The sequence below is a fragment of the Struthio camelus genome, chromosome 1 (assembly GCF_040807025.1).
Source record: "Struthio camelus isolate bStrCam1 chromosome 1, bStrCam1.hap1, whole genome shotgun sequence".
NCBI classification, from domain to species: Eukaryota; Metazoa; Chordata; class Aves; order Struthioniformes; family Struthionidae; genus Struthio; species Struthio camelus.
Window position 1 is genome coordinate 80,159,797 of NC_090942.1, and position 16,121 is coordinate 80,175,917.

The following is a 16,121-nucleotide window of genomic DNA, read 5'->3' on the forward strand; positions in this document are numbered from 1 at the left end:
AAAGTACACACGTTATGTACGGCAACGTCGTCAGGTGTGAATGTAAGGAGATCATCACTACCAGTGCGTATTTCTTATTCTTAACAAATCACGTACATATTTTAAACACTTGGCGAGACTGAGGCTTACTGCCCCAGTTAAGCACCAGCAGTACAGCAGTCCCGTCTAACCCCCTTAAACGGAGAGGCGTTGGGCAATGCGTTTGGACAGTGGTGAGGTGAGGCAGCACAATTTGGTTGTGTAGTATCTAGTCAGGTGTGCTAGCTGAATGGAACTGTATGTATTTCAGGCAAGTAATAGGTGCGTCACTGATGGCGATGCTCACCAGAAGATAATAGCTGGCTTTAAGAGTTGGCACTGCATGGGAAAAAAGAGTGTTCAGACACCTTAAAAAATACCAGACCCTTTCAGATATGTAAGAGGGCTAGGACGCAAATGGGGAAGGTTATTTGCCCGTCCTTATAAGTGCTCCAGTAGTGCCCTTTGCTAATGCTGTCTGCCAAGTGTAGCAAAAGAGGCCTGTAAAGACAAGATTTAGGCAGGCACTTTTTTTCTTCCAAGGTAAAGCAGAGACCAGCTCTTTCCATTGCTGATTCCTCCTACATATTAGCTTTGCTGTATCTGCTCTTTCCCACTCATGCTCTGAATCAAACTTCTGCCTTATCTTAGGTCTTGAGCGTACAGGGCATAGAGAACTGCTGTGGCAGCTTTATTTCCTCTCTGAAACAACTGAGATACTGTCACGTAAGCATAGGCTTGTTCTTATGCAAAGTTCAATTTTTCTTTTTTTATGGTGCCACTACTTGCCAAGGTTCCTTGATCCCAATGCCGTATTACAGCTGTTGATATTGAGTATGTGAAGAGAGGCAAATAAACCCATGTCTTGATTAGACCCTGGTTGGCCGAGCCGCCTTTGGGACACATAACCAACGAGATACGGCGTCAGAATGATTGGAAGGGGCGCTACAGCTGCTTCCCACTCTGCGTTCTGTCATTGACTTAATTGAGGGCTGGATCATGGCCCTTTATGTTTTGCTGTTTTCCTTTATAATGTTACCCTACAAAACTATTCCTCAGTGCTATCATCATCATCTTCTGTGTATTTATCTGGTGATAAACAGTCAATCTTGTTGTACCACAGCCAAAGAATAACTGTAAAGAATTTGCAGAAAGTTGCTGAAATGCTTTAATGACCACACACAGAGCTTTAACATGGTTCATGGATTTGGGAAGGGGAAAAAAAAAGAAATAACCCTAGAAGCTATTTTTCCATTTTTATTTTAGGATTCACAGATATCATAACTGTTCTGGAATGACCTGTGCACTGCATGGGTTTTTTTTTTTATGTTTTATATTTCTTATTTTCATAGATAGCTTCCTGAAAGGTTAACGCTGCTGCTGGATTTGAGAGAAATCCTACAAGAAGCAATCGTAAACTGGTTTTTGGCACCATTAGCTTGTTTCTCCAAAGCAATAAAAAAGAAAATGAAGGTAAGAAAAAAATAAAGGAGTGTTGTGTTCTTCACGTATTGAGAAGGTTAAACTCACTTGTGTATTATTTGAGTACATTGTGCAATAGAAGGACTGACTTTGCTTTCAGACACAGAAATGTTTTGTTGGGGTGTACTACGTGTGTAGTCTGGTTCAGTGGTTCCCAAACCATGATCCGCAGAACACTGGTGGTCCAGGAGGCCATGGTAAAAGGTTTGCAGCTAATCTGCAGAGCCATATTAAACAGTGTTTTTAATAGTGTTTTCAATTAAAAGTTTGATGATAATGATGCCTGGTGGTCCACAAGAAATTCTGAGGGTTGATAGCAATCCAAAAAAGTTTGGGAAGTTAGGGAACCTCTGTTCTAGTTCCTAGTGTGTTCTCTAAAAATGCATATCAATATTCAGTCCTTTCTTCTTCACTCTCCAGCTGAAGTCAAGCTGAAACTCATGTTTTAAAGTGTATCTTGTTGACTTTCAGGATTTCTTTCTTCATTTCCTTTTAAAAATATCAATTCCTAATCTATTATTTGAAAAACTGGAAATATGAGATACAGTAAACACTAGATATTAGACAAATTTAAGTTTTCCTTTCTCTTCAGGATGAGAATAAACGAGAATGTGAAGTCCGCCTCATGAAGATTTTTGAGGAGTCCAGACATTTTTGAAACATAAGCAGAAAAGCTTATAAATGAACAGGAACATATTCTTATCAGGGCTAGCTATAGTTCAATAGATTTACCAAGAGATTGACTAGAGACATACCGCTTCATTTTTATTTGAAAGTTCAACATATTCTATATGTATCCAGCATAGAAAGTAAGGCATTTTATAATGGCCACTTTGTCAGTGACTGTCCAGGAGCTTTCGCAAGGCACTTACCTTGATCAGTTTTGTAAAATAAAGAATACTCTATGTCTTTATCATTCCTCTCCCCCTCTTCCCCATGATACCCCTGATTATCTTCAGTACCAGAGAAAAGTATCTTTCTTTCACCCACTTAAGAGCTATAGGAGTAGTGAAATTATCTCAAGTCATGGGATAATACCAGATGGAAACCATACTGATTCTCTGAAAAGATCACTGTTGTATTTCAATACAGTTATAAAACAAGAGGAGCTCAGAAATATAACTTGGATTGAAAATTGGACTTCTTTTGCAGGTTAGGGCGTCCTAGTAAATGCTATTCACTTGTACCCATTGAATCTGCTAAAAATTGAATTTTGGGTTTTTTTGTTGTTGTTTTGGTTGTTTTTTTTTTAATTAGAGGGTGTTCTGAAACTTCTTTTGAACTTTGGTATAAACATGACCTGAGCAGTTCTCTAAACACCTAGGATCAATACAGTCTATCAGAAAATGCTGATGAAGGAGGAAGGGAAACCTCTGTGCTCAGATAAAGTATGTGCTGCGTAGAGAGCCTCCCCGTAACATGTCACTGTCACCATGTGGAATCATTTCTAAGCAAGTCTTTGTCAGGTGGCTAAAACAATTTAAATAATGATTGCTGTGATACCTGAATGGGGAACAGCAACCTTATCTTATGACATTTTCAGAGATTCAGAAAAAATATTTAAAAATATTCCCGTTCCGCAATGAAACAAAGTCAAGACTTTCCAAAAACAGTCATGAAAAGGGGAAAAGCTATTGCGAATAGCAGCAGATTTGGGATTTGACCCAACTAACTTGAAGCTGGATTTTTCTTTTCCTGGTAAATATCCTGATCACCTAGTCATTTGGCAGCATATTTGCTCACTGTCTGTGTCTCAGAATAAAAATCCCTCATTTAACTTTAAAAAGTTTTCTGTCATGTAGACTGGAATAATTCCAGTGAGATCTAATTTTGATGGAAAAGACACTGTTTGGCTCTTATTGTATTAATCCATTTCAGTGTTAGAAATACCTTCCTTGGTGTCAAAGATGACGTTTCTGATTTAATTTCCAAAATATACAATAGTAAACAGAAATTCTGTGATCTGATAGCTCCCATAGAAGATGACCATCTATACCAACTGAAATGAAGCTATTTTATTTTTGTTAAAAGTGGTGAAGGTTGCTTCTTGCAATCTGACAGGGCATGAGAGAATTCTTGCATGTGGTCTGCTAGTCGGAGCTGTTTGCCTGACTTCATTTGCATTCTGACTGCAGGTTGCCTTTAAAACAAGCTCTAACACCCACTAACGTAGGCGGTTTTTGCTCACACAAACAGATGTTGGATCGTTGCTTCCTACAATGAGCAGTTTCTGGCAGATAGGGTGAGAGGAGTCTATTTATCCATTGTTGCCATCTTGGAGCAGCCTATACTTTATCCCTAATTTAGACGTCATCTCTGACTAACTTTTAGACTGCTAACAGAGCGCTAAACTTAATATGGTCTGATGTGGAAATTATTACAAGTTCCATAATTGCTGTAGTTTACTACATTCTAATACACATATATTCAGCAGCATGTAACCACAATCAGCTGAGAATTGTGTATGATAAATATGTATTTTGATCATTCAGCTATGGGTGCAGCTCTACATATTTAACTGTTTCATAGTTATTAGCAAGGCATCTATTTTTCTGAGTAACTAGACAAGGATATTACTATTTCACACATAATTCAGAAATGTCTTTGTCTGCAGCCAGATGAATAAGGGTGCTGCTGAATGTCAGCTATTAGAACTGTAATTTATCTTGAAATATTAGACTGTGGAATATATACTGTTTAGACAGTAATTTGCTAAATCCTGGATCAACAATGATAGAAAAAAAGTTACACACTGCTATTAAACAAAACAAACTTACACAGTCTGTAGACACCAGTGGAGCTTTGATTATATGACAAAATACAACATAGGTCAGTGGTAAGAGGAAATGAACTATGGCAGAAGGTGGACTTTTTGCCAAACTGATCCTTCTGGACAAGTCTTCTTTTTGCAATTGAAAGCTGAGGACACATTGAATCATTTCTTATGGGGAGAAAACAATAGATACGTCTAAATGAATAGGCTAAAATTGAACAGCAGCACTCCAGGTGGGGATGGGCAAAGATTTTTGCTGTCAGGCTTAGCGACTTTGTATTTTATTCAACATATTCTTTAACAGTTCTCAGAGCAAATACTACAGACGCTTCTCTTTGGGTTGGATCCAAGGGTAATAGCAATCAGTGAGAGTTTTCTCACTGTTTGGAGCAGATCTTTTCTCTATTTGCATTTTTAGTGTAACTGATTTTAGGCTTCTTGAAGTGTAATCTAAAAGCTGAATGCAGGGGTCAGGACAATTTTTCCAGCCCTCTAATTTACTACACCCAATGCTACATGCAAGAACTACAGAACACTACAATCTGCTTTGTATAAGCAGAAAATATTAAAAAGTAGGGCTGGGAAGAACCTCACGAGGCTGTCTAGTCCACCCCTCAACCATCCCTCAACATAGGCTAATAATACAGGTCATTCATAACAGCTTGTTATTTATCCTGCCCTTAAAGACCATCAGTGGTGGAGATGCTGCAGGCCCCCCTGCGTAGCCTTTTCCAGTGCTCAGGACTTCTGTTGTTATACAGAATGTTGTTAACCTGAAACTGTCTCACTGAATGGAAACCTACTGCTTCTTCCTGTACAAAGAACTGATTTTTCCATTCTTCTAACAGCAGCCTTTAAGCAGTTGAAGACTTTTGTCCCCTTTCTAGACTCGTTCAATCAGTTAGTCTAGGATATAGTTTCAGGACCTCTGATCATTCCTGTTGCTCTTGCCTGGACTCTGTAGACTGGTCGGCACGTTTCTTGCAGTGCAGCACCAGAGATGCACCCGAGCGCTCCAGCTGAGGCATCACCCGTTCTAGGTGGAACAGAAGGAGCACTTCACGTGTCTTGCAAGCTGTACTCCTGTTTACTGATGCCCAGTATGGTGATTTCACAGCAGCAGGACATTTTTGACTCTTACTCAGTTTGTGGTCTTCTGTGCAGCGTTATCACGCCAGATGTTTTCCATCTTGCCTTTGTGTAACTGATTATTCCCACATATAGATTTTTACTTGTCTTTCTTGTTTACTTCCTCTTTCTTTTCTTTTTCCTTTTTTCCAGACCATTTCTGGAATTTTTCATGATCGTTTTCAATTTTGAAATCTCCAGCTTCCTGGCAGTTCTTCCCAGCTTGGCATCGTTGTTAAATTTAGTAAGCATTCCTTATTCCTTCATGCAAGTCAAGAAGGTAAATACTGACCAGTGTCAGATGCAGCACAGATCACAAGGAAACCCATTCAGTGCCTCCTTCCTTCCTTCCATTTTGATAGCTATCCTCAAAGTACAATTTCCAGACAGTATGTCCCCATTTGGTTGCCGTTTCCGTAGTTTTCTTAGGAGAATGTCCTATGAGACAACGTCAAAAGCCTCATTTAAGACCAGGATATATGATATAAACTGCTTGTTCTCTGCCTCTGAGGAACGAGGTGGCATAAGAAGGAAATTAGATTGGTTTGACTTCATTTGTTCTTGACAGATCTTTGTTGACTGTTACTCATCTCCTTGTTTTCAGTTATGAGTTTACGAATGGGTTTTTGTTCCCATATTTTTTCACTTACTGAGATTAAGCTGATTGGCCCTGTCATTCCTCTCTTTTTTTTCGTTTAGACAAAGGCAATGCATTTGTGTTTTCAACTCCTCTTAGAGTTCTCCGCAAGTTTTCAGCTCTAATGGCTGTCAGGACTAATGGCTCTAAAAGGACTTCATTAAGGGACAGCTGACTAGCAAACATTGATAAATACTTCCCTATATCTAACGCTGAGATTGTATTCCTCCGCTGATTATATTTATTCTGTAAGCATCTGCTCACCATTGACCCTTTCAGTGAAGGCTGATGCAAAAATTTTTTGGCCTTCTTGATATTATCCTTTCTTTATACCCCCCATTGAAGTCTGCTACACTGAGCAGTGGACCATTGGGTTTTTTGTCACTGACAAAACATTGAGTGAATGATTACTGTGTAGCTTGCTGTCGAAATATAGTCAGATCATGGTCAAGATATAGTCAGTCACGGTCATATGGTTCTTCTTGTAGCTTCAGCATTCAGAAGTGTTCATGAATGAAGAACCTGATGTAGACTGAATAGCTGTTACTCTGGGCTGGACTTCCTGATGACATCTCATGGAGTCTTCCAGTTACCATGTTGGGTAACATTCTCTTTACAATATTTATTCTTTTCCTGTTTCCTGCCTAAAACTTTTCTTTCTTATTACTGTTTAATTTAAATAGAGTTTTGTTTGAGTTTATTTGTTTCATCCAAATAGGTCTGCTTAATCAGAGTAGATCTATGTCGAATGTAAACAAATGAGAATCAGGGGTTTAACATGATTTCAGCAGCTTCTTTGTAGACTGTTCCTTATGTCAGTTATAGGTTACGCTTGGGAGGGACAGAGAATGATACAGGTTTCAAAACTGAGAATATGTAGTGTTATGACATAATAGTTTATACACAGAGTCCTCTGTTATTCAGCATTTTTCATTTCTAGGCTGCCACTAAGTTTTTATGGTTGGAGGTGCCAGAATTTTGGCCATCCTCTCTCAACTGGATTGTTTCCTGTTGCTCGTGTGGGTTTGTCAAATTTTCTTTTAGAATGGGCTGTACACGAGCCAGATTTGTTTCACACTTGCCTCTTTGCAGCTCCTTGCTGTCACTATTTATAGTACTTTTGGAAGCATGTCTATTTAAAAAAGCTATTTACTGTGCTTCTGCTTTTCACATTTTTTCAAGCACTTTTCCAATTTCATGGTCATTTTCTGAAGGCTTGGTGATGCTTTCCACAGTGGTTTCTGTAATAAGGCTTCCAACAATTTATGGGATTGTTTTTCTTAATTTACCCCATAAACATATTTAGTTAATTCCTGGCAACTGTAAATAATTGTCAGCATTACTGTTCTGAAGTGAGCATAATTCTGTTATCAACTGTCTTTTGGCAGCATGTACTTTGGAGTTTTCTAGGACAGCTCGTGTGAGTTTAGCAAGCTAGCTATGAGCTTTGGGAGGATCTTTTAAAGTGCCCGGAGAAACAGGTAATTTGTAGGCTCTCACCTGCAAACCTGTATTTGTTGTAGCAAACTGTTCTTATCAACTCAGAGCTAACAGACTGTCTGTGTCTCATTCTTACAAAAATGGGGAAATTGAGTTTTGATTCAAAGCACCACTGTTTGTTTTTGTCAAGGTTTAGTCAAAACATAGTGCTAAGCAGTCATTTAAAGAATGCACAGGACCATGGCTTGAGAAATAGGCGGTGCACAAAGCATGAGGGGAAGTTTCCAGATGCCCTGTACCACTGAGAAAAGTCTGTGCAGTGTCACAGTCGGCTGTGTTTTCACAATGCTGCTGCTAATACCATCCCAGCAATATGTGGGAAGCAATAACTGGAGCAGAGAGATAGTCTCCTGTCTATGTTCTGTTCCTGAATCTATTGAGGTTTCACTGAGGGACTTAATGATTCCCTGCTGAACACTTTGGCATGTCTTTTTTTTTTTTTTAAATAATAATGACTAGTGGTTTGATATATTGTAATATCTGAATGCTCAGCTGGAGAGATCTTGCAGAGTATTGGATTTTTTAAAGTTCTTTGCACCCATTGTTGTAGAGATGGACTCTTGAAGGCACCTCAGAAAAAATGAGTACTAAAATATGCTAATATCCTTAAATGAAATGGAGCTTTGAGAAAACAGGTGTTATAATAGTTCAGTCACATCAGTGTATTCATGATAACAGTTTTTATGTGCAGGATTTATCTGCGCATCATGCTCCCTATTTTTATGGGCATTTCACAAGGAGAAGTAAAACAGTATTTAAGAAAAAGAGAAAGTAATCTACAAACGTGTGGACAGATCTTTTTCTTTTTCCTTTTTCTTTAAGGTTGTTATTGATAGTGCTCTTGCATTACAATATGGCCTGTTAAAGTTTTCTGAGAGATCTGCGTGGCACTCAACAAGGGAGAGGTTGTCAACTCCAATTTAAGAAATAGAAAATATGCTTTCTACATCACCAAAAAAAAAAAACCCAGCAAAAGCAAAAACTCTGCCAGGGAGGGGGCACAGTATTATTACATTCTTTAAGGAAATTACTTTTCAAGTCAACTTTATGCTCCGGTTTAGCAGGGTGCAACTGCTGAGAAAGGTGTTACCAAACCTTTTAGGTCACTGGGATTTCATGTGTGCAGGTTTTGTAGGCCTTCAGTGAATCAAGCAGTTCAGAATGGGTATTCTCCTTGGCTGCCAAGGGAGGATCCTTCCAACCTTAATTACTCGCTGATTCTATGATTTGATTTGACTTTGCTGTGGACCCAATTTCACAAATACTCTGTCATCCCCACTGCCATGCATGTTAATATTAAGAAGTCATTGCCTTGCAAAATCAGACCTTCTCAATGAATTTACTGCATGGACTCTGCTGGGTCGGTATTTTAATTAACTCTTTTCAATCATTTAAGTGGCCTGATTTATAAATACACTGTGTAGAAGCACAGTTCTTTAAAAATAAATCTCCACTGCCATTTGCATGAAGTCATCTTTTCCTGTATTATCTTATGTCACTTCTAACCTAGATAGCAAATCCCTGAGGGCAGTGGTCATGTCTGTAGTCTTTTGTAAATCACTGTGCACACCTGCGCTTTGCTGTAGAAACATGTTAAATAATAACACCTTTTAAAGGGTTCACTGAATTATGGGTAGTTGTAAGCACTAAGCTCTTATATCTGGGCATGCCAGAGTGTCTGTGGGTGTGTATCTGTGTGTGCAAATGTCTATGGATGCTACAGATGAAATTTCAGCTCTCACTTCAGAATTTCTTGAGGCGGTTTACTTAAATTGTGAACGTTACCTCAGTATGTTGTGCAGAGTCTCTTAGTGGGCCAGTACCTTTTTGCTCTAATTATTTGAATTACGTACAGCTGAGTGATACCCAGGTGAAACTGGTGTTAAACGCAGGTCTGTTTTTGCAAGAGAGAGTCCATGCCTTAAACAGCTGAGCCTTTCAACTGGAGAGGGCAACAGACGGGAACTTTTCTCAGCTCTGTTTCCCAGGTGATGAGCTGGGGCACAAGAAGATTAAGGCATTTATCCCTGTGGCCAAAGGAAATATATTATAAAAAGAAGTTCTCTTGTTGGAGTCCCTTCATGGGAAGGCCTCAGAGGAGGTCAGCTGCAGAGCTCTCATCTCACATCTGAAACGCAAATTCAGCAGGGTTTTTGGGGAGGATGCCCATGCAGCTAAATGGTGGAGCAGGACAACTTCATGAATGCCACGTTGTTCCCTGGAACTGGGGATTCTCTTCTCTACTCTTCACATCCTATTGTAGCATGTCAGCTACTGTCAGAGCCTTAGAGGGATTTGGATGCAGCAATGCTCAGCATCATCTTGCCTGCCATCAGTGCAGAAGTGCATGGTATTTAAAGCCTGCTCCTGGCACCCTGTACTCCTCACACCTCTTCAGAGACCATACCTGCGCAGAGTTAAATCCATGCCCTTCCTTTACTTCTAATTTGAAAAAAAAAAACCTAATGTAACTGTCTTGCCAGAGGTCTTGCTGAGGTTGCATTTGCTTCTGTCTCAGAGAGATGCTAAATGTTTTGGTGTCCCCATATGGAAATAGTTAACCATGTTCCCTGATCATCAGTAAGACACCTGCAACCATAGCAGGGTCTTAGCAGCTGGCCTCTTCTATGTGTCAGCATGAACTTTTAGTTCATGTTACTGTATTGTAATCCCATATAAGCCAACATATTTGTTTGATATATAGAAGTATTAACCTAGAAACCCCCTTTCCGAAACGCATGCAAAGCAAGAGCAATAGCAAGCCAGTGTAGTCCTAGACATTTTGCAAGGATGAGATACTGCTTTCAGATTAGACACCAATATTTACAATATACAAAAGTGATTACATTTTAGGGCACAGTCCAGATAGCTAGAGCGAAATCTACAACGGGCTGTTGGCTCCGCAGCTTGGCTTTTAGGCGTTCCGCTGCCTGGTGTTTTCCACATGGCCAGGACGTGGGGCTAGCCTTACTGACCAAGTGTTGAGAGCGTTTAGACACCAAAAAGCAAGCCTTCCAGAAGCTCACAAGCTATATGGAAAGTCCTCAAAATTGGCAATAGAAAATTCAGAAAAAAAGGGAAGGATTCTGAATTCACCCCAGCAGAGAGTTAAGCCAGATTCCCCTGCACAGTCTGCCTGTCTGACTATTCTGCCAGCAGGCATCTAAGTGTAATTGCTGAAGGGCATATGGTGTGTTTAGTAAAGGAGTTCCTATCCTTAAAATATTTTACTGTCAGCCCATTATCCTGTTCTATATTCTGCTTGGGGAAAAAGATTTCACTACATTAAAAGCTAGAAGATGATTTTGTTGGTCTCACTGGTTAGGATAGAGACTCTGTTGAACACAACAGAACTTCTTCTAGTGTATTCATCTTGCTTTTTAGAGTGGCGTTTTACCTGATTCTACCAAGTATAGAATTAGAATGACTTTTATAAAATAAAGTACTAATTCTACGTAGTCATTACATTTGCAAAATAAGGTCCTCTCCTATGAAGAAAGGCTGAGAGAGCTGGGCCTGTTCAGCCTGGATAAGAGAAGGCTGAGAGGAGATCTCATCAATGCGTACAAGTATCTGAAGGGAGGGTGTCAAGAGGATGGAGCCAAACTCTTCTCCGTGGTGCCCAGTGACAGGACAAGAGGCAAGAGGCACAAACTGAACCACAGGAAATTCCATCTGAACATGAGGAAAAACTTCTTCACTGTGAGAGTGACAGAGCACTGGAACAGGCTGCCCAGAGAGGTGGTGGAGTCTCCTTTGCTGGAGATATTCAAAACCCGTCTAGATGCGATCCAGATTGCAATGTGCTCTAGAGGACCCTGCTTGAGCAGGGGGGTTGGACTAGATGATCTCCAGAGGTCCCTTCCAACCTCAACCGTTCTGTGATTCTGTTTATGAATAGAGGTAGTATCTTTAGATTGAATAGCATACACTAGGCATCTACTTGGCCTAGATAGGATCTAATAAATAATGGTTTTTTTAAAAGTATTTGTCACAGATATCAGGTCTAAGTCCAGAGCAATATCATAAAATGGCATAACCATCTGTAGTGTTGTAGCTTTCGCTCTAATAGCAAGATAAGGGGAATATGTTATTTAACTGTGAAATAACTATGACATTAAATAACTATGACATATATTTCATAGTTATGAAATAACTATGACATTAAAAATGCTTTGACCTATATACCTTTTTGTGGTAATAGCGATGAACACGGAGTAAGTACCGCCCATCCTCAGAAAAGCTGACAGCCAGGCTGGGTGGTCCGAGAAGTGTATGAGACTGCTGGCCAGAGCTACATAAATCTTGTGTACCTGGGACAGTATTGTCCAGGCACACAAATTATTATGTGTTCATCTTTTCTGGACAGACAGTGACTCTGGCCTTCCAAGGGGCCTCAAGATATTCTTCAAAGAACTGTATAGACATAGATAAAAGCCCTTTTCCTACACTTGACAAAAATGGAAAAATAATTTTTAGCAAATAGCAAACTAGAATGTTGCCTTTCTGTAAAAGGTGCACAGGAACGTAATGGAGAGGTTCTGGCTGTGCTTGCTGGGAATTCTTTTATGTGTTTCTCTGGTGCAATCTTGCCAAGGCAGGCTTGACAGGTGAGATGCAGTGAGTCTTGATGTGGTGGTTTAGGATGTTACCACACCCCAGTTACTGCCCATGGTAGCAGAAGGACCGTGTCTCATCTGCTTTAGTTCACGGTCCAGCCCAAACTAGCCCTTCCTTGGCAGTTTCAGTGGGGAGGCTGGGTCTGCCATGCGTCAGTATGAGCACGCCTTCCCTTCTGATAATTCTGCTTCAGAGATTGCATCTTGCAGGTATAGGGTAAATAGCTGGGCAAGCGTGTCATAAATTGCTGGCATCATCTGCGAGAGCTTAAATTTTGTGGAAAGCAAATGAGAACGTTCTGGTGAAAGGGCTCAATGGTGAAGCTGCTTTCAAATTTGCTTAAATATTTTCCAGGTGCTCTTACACTGCTTGTGTGGTTGCATTCACATTTCTGACACATTTGCTTTGCCTTACGGGACTTTCTGAGAGGAGAGCTAGGTTCAAGCACGATGTTCAGCCTTTTTTGTGTTTGAAAGGTCTCTGCCTTGTAGTCTAGTTTGTAGCCCCAGTAAGCAAGATGTGGCACAAATCATACATATGAAAGAAATTTAAAAGAGTAAAAAGCTCAGAGGGTTTTGGATAAATATACAAAGTCTGGATGCTTATCCAAACCTCTTTGGTTTGCAAAATGAGTCTGCAAACATCACAAGAGCAAAATCTTTTTTACAGTATTTCAGCTCTTGAGCTTCTGGTCCTGGCAGGAGTTAGGAAGTGACAAGATTCAGAAAAACAAGGAGCAATTATGTTAATCTTCTCAGGCATCATGAAACATGCTGGATCACTGTCTAATCTGAAACTGTTTGGCTATTCCTAGCAGTCAGGTTATTTTATCTGTTAGGTTAGTGATTGTTATGTATTATTTACATGGTGCTACCATCAATTAACTGAGCCCACATTTTGCCAGGAATGGTACAAGCCCATCCTAAGATGATGATGCGCACCAGCAATGGTTCGCACGTGAGGATGGGACAAATGAGCGGATGCCTGCACTCTGCATTAACTACGCTTTCAGCTGAAAAGTCAAAATGTTACGAGGATAAAAAGATCAAATTTCTAGTCCGCAAAGAACTACTATTGTTTTTAGGTGTGATCCTTCCTAGAAGTGAAGGATGAGTTTTAAGTCAAGCTCAGAAGCAAATACTGCAGAACTTGAAGGGACTCCAACTTCAGACCTGGATCTAAGCTTTGTGACCAAGAATAGGAGAGAGAATTCCCTTTCAAATGTTTAAATACAAGAATATTTAAATAGATAGTTTGGTATTCCAAACCAACAGTGCTTATATAAAGGTACTTTTTAAAAATGCTAGCAAGTGCCTCTGTTGCAAATCCACGATTAAAATGAGTTATGGGTCTTATTAAATAATCTTTACAGCCCCATGCTTTGTAAAAGTTTGTTTCCAGATCTGAACTTTGAAGCTGACCCTATCTCTGTGATGGGCCAAACCAAAAGCCAGATCTGAACACCACTGAACTCTGGGAAAGTTCAAATCCATCGTTTGTGGTTCAGGTTGAGCTCTAATTAAAACAGACCAGTTTGAAAGGCAAATGTCTTAAAACCAAACCAAAACAAATGTTTCACGTGAAAAGTCTTGGATTAGGCTATATTGTACCAAGTAGCCTTTTTGTCTATCACATGAAGTAATGTTCCTCTGGCTAACACAAAGTGACAGCATGCACATGCTGCTATATAAGATATTCAAAGCAGACACTTTGAATTTGAATTTGAGCAGGGCACAATATTCGTGGAAATACCTCATGCTGTGTAAAAACCCACAAGCAATCTTACTAGCTCTCAGACTTGAGGGTAGTCTACTGCCTTTCAAAATTTCCATGTCCACATCTAGTAACACAGTAGTCCAGGGTCTTTTAAAAATCAGTGTCTTGCATTCTTTGAATGAAGCTTACGCCTCATTATGTCAGTAGTATGTGGAATATTGCCACTAATCCCTGAAAACAAACAGAAAAGTGGTGCTGCAGAAACTTATGATTGTGTAAGAGGGGAGGGGAATCCCAGCTAACTCTCCTGCTAAGAGCTTCTGTTTGTGCTGTAGTTATTATTACAGTGTCTGAAATAAAGCAACATAGTTGATCAGTGGACAGGGGAAAAGCAAACAAAAGAGATGGGAACTTGGTTTCAGCGTTACTGAAGTGCTGAAGTAAAAGCAAATGGGAGACAGCAAAGAGAAAAAGAAAGGGAAAGAGAGAGAAAGTATTCAAGCCTCATTGCTGATGTCAGGATGTCACTGTGCACCAGTAGCTAGAAAAAGTGTGTCTTGGACAAAAAGATTTACTCCAAGAATCACAGTATACAGAGCAGAGCGCATACAATAAGTAACTAACAGTTAGCGTTCCTGTGGGATGTAGTCTGTCTCTCTTTAATGTTACGTGTATGTATGCAATATTTTCTCTTTGTGCAATTTGAATTTAGACACTCTGTAGATAACTACCTAAAGTTTTCAAACTTCCCTCTTATGCAAACTGGGTTAGTAATCTTATGAGAACAGGCCTTCTACTGGGATTTTTCAGTATGGTCTTCTTTTCAGGCCTGGACCTACTTTCTGTAAGAACAAATCCCTTCATGATATGTCTGTCCTTTGCTTCTTGGTCAAATAAGACGACCTTAACAGAAACCGTTTTCATTTGAGGATACCAGAGTACTTTACCAATGTTCATCAACTTTACATCGCCTTACTGAGGTTAGTCCACATTAATTAAGCTTCTCAATTCCCCACAGAAATTAGTCATCTGTAGTCTCCAGACAGGGAAATTATGGCTTAGTGAGGCATGAAGTAACTTGTCCAAGGTCACAAGAGATATATATGGCACAGCTGGGAACACAATCCAAGTCCGTTATCTCCTGGTCCGTGCTTTAACCATAAAATGATAGTTCTCACATTGAATGAGGAACCACAGGGTATGTGAAAAATGAAAGGGTGGGAATTTTATTGAGTTTTGTTAAATGTCACCTTCATTTCAGCTTGGACAAAGAGAGTGAAAAATTATTTTATCCATTCAGAATGAGTACTTCTCAGGTTACAGAATATGCAAATGTTTCACTCTTTGCTCAGAGGAAACTTTCAGTTCAGACTTTCCTTTACTGGTCACACTGTAATTAAAAAATAACCCTTCTAATTAATCATTCACTGGCAATGTATTAAATTCTGTTTACAACATCCTTTAAAACATACCAAAACAAAACAAAGCAGTAAAAGACACATCTGTGCAGAGAAACGAGAGACTATCCACTTACCACAATATTTTCTTCTATATCAGCTTTGTAATGATCATGAATAAGGATTGCCAGTAACCTATATGCTTCTTTAAAATTTTCTTAAAAGCAAAAAGGAAAGTAGGATGAGACATAGTCAAATCCTACACATTATAATGTACTGATTTAGATCAAATCAGGGTGAAAGATACACACGGTCTTGTGACATTGTAAGACATACAGCAGAAAAATATATAGTGATGAACTTGTGCTAATCTTTATCTGAATATGGAGTACCACAAATGTTTGGGGAGGAGAAGTAGTTAGGGGGGAAAAAAAAAGACTTCAATGTTTAGGCAAGTTCACCATCTTTGTTATGAAATATTCCATATTTTTTCTGCCTGAGTTACTGACATTGGCAATCCTCCAAAATACTGACTTTTGCCTCAAGAATATCCTTCAGAAATACCTTGACATTAGCCTTCTCCCAGCCACTTACCCATTAATAACCAGAACTAGCCCCACTTTAAAAACAGCAATGCACAGTGCTCTGTACTGACCACTTCTGGTTTTGGAGCCTTCTCATTGCCGTTCCCCATTACTGATTTTTCCTGCTTCTGGCCCATCTCTTCTTCTTCACTCAACACAGATTCATAGATCTGCTGTAGTCTTTCCCACTTCCTCATACCACTAGCCAGGCAGTTTAAAGGCTTCCACTGCAGAGACTGAAAACATTCTCCATATTAAATTTAACA

The 16,121-nt window shown here is 39.6% G+C and overlaps 1 protein-coding gene and 1 long non-coding RNA gene across 4 annotated transcripts in view; one reads left to right on the forward strand and one right to left on the reverse strand.

The window, feature by feature from the left end:
• Window positions 1–16,121, forward strand: part of LOC104146623 (uncharacterized) — a 101,416-nt gene that overhangs the window by 22,098 nt on the left and 63,197 nt on the right. Inside the window, exons 5-8 of the long non-coding RNA XR_011142514.1 lie at window positions 1,371–1,491; window positions 6,527–6,639; window positions 7,427–7,519; window positions 14,702–14,854. This is a non-coding gene — a long non-coding RNA (uncharacterized lncRNA). The remainder of the gene's footprint in view (window positions 1–1,370; window positions 1,492–6,526; window positions 6,640–7,426; window positions 7,520–14,701; window positions 14,855–16,121) is intronic.
• WNT7B (Wnt family member 7B) overlaps window positions 1–16,121 on the reverse strand; it is a 92,032-nt gene that overhangs the window by 14,809 nt on the left and 61,102 nt on the right. The gene's annotated exons all lie outside the window — the stretch shown is intronic.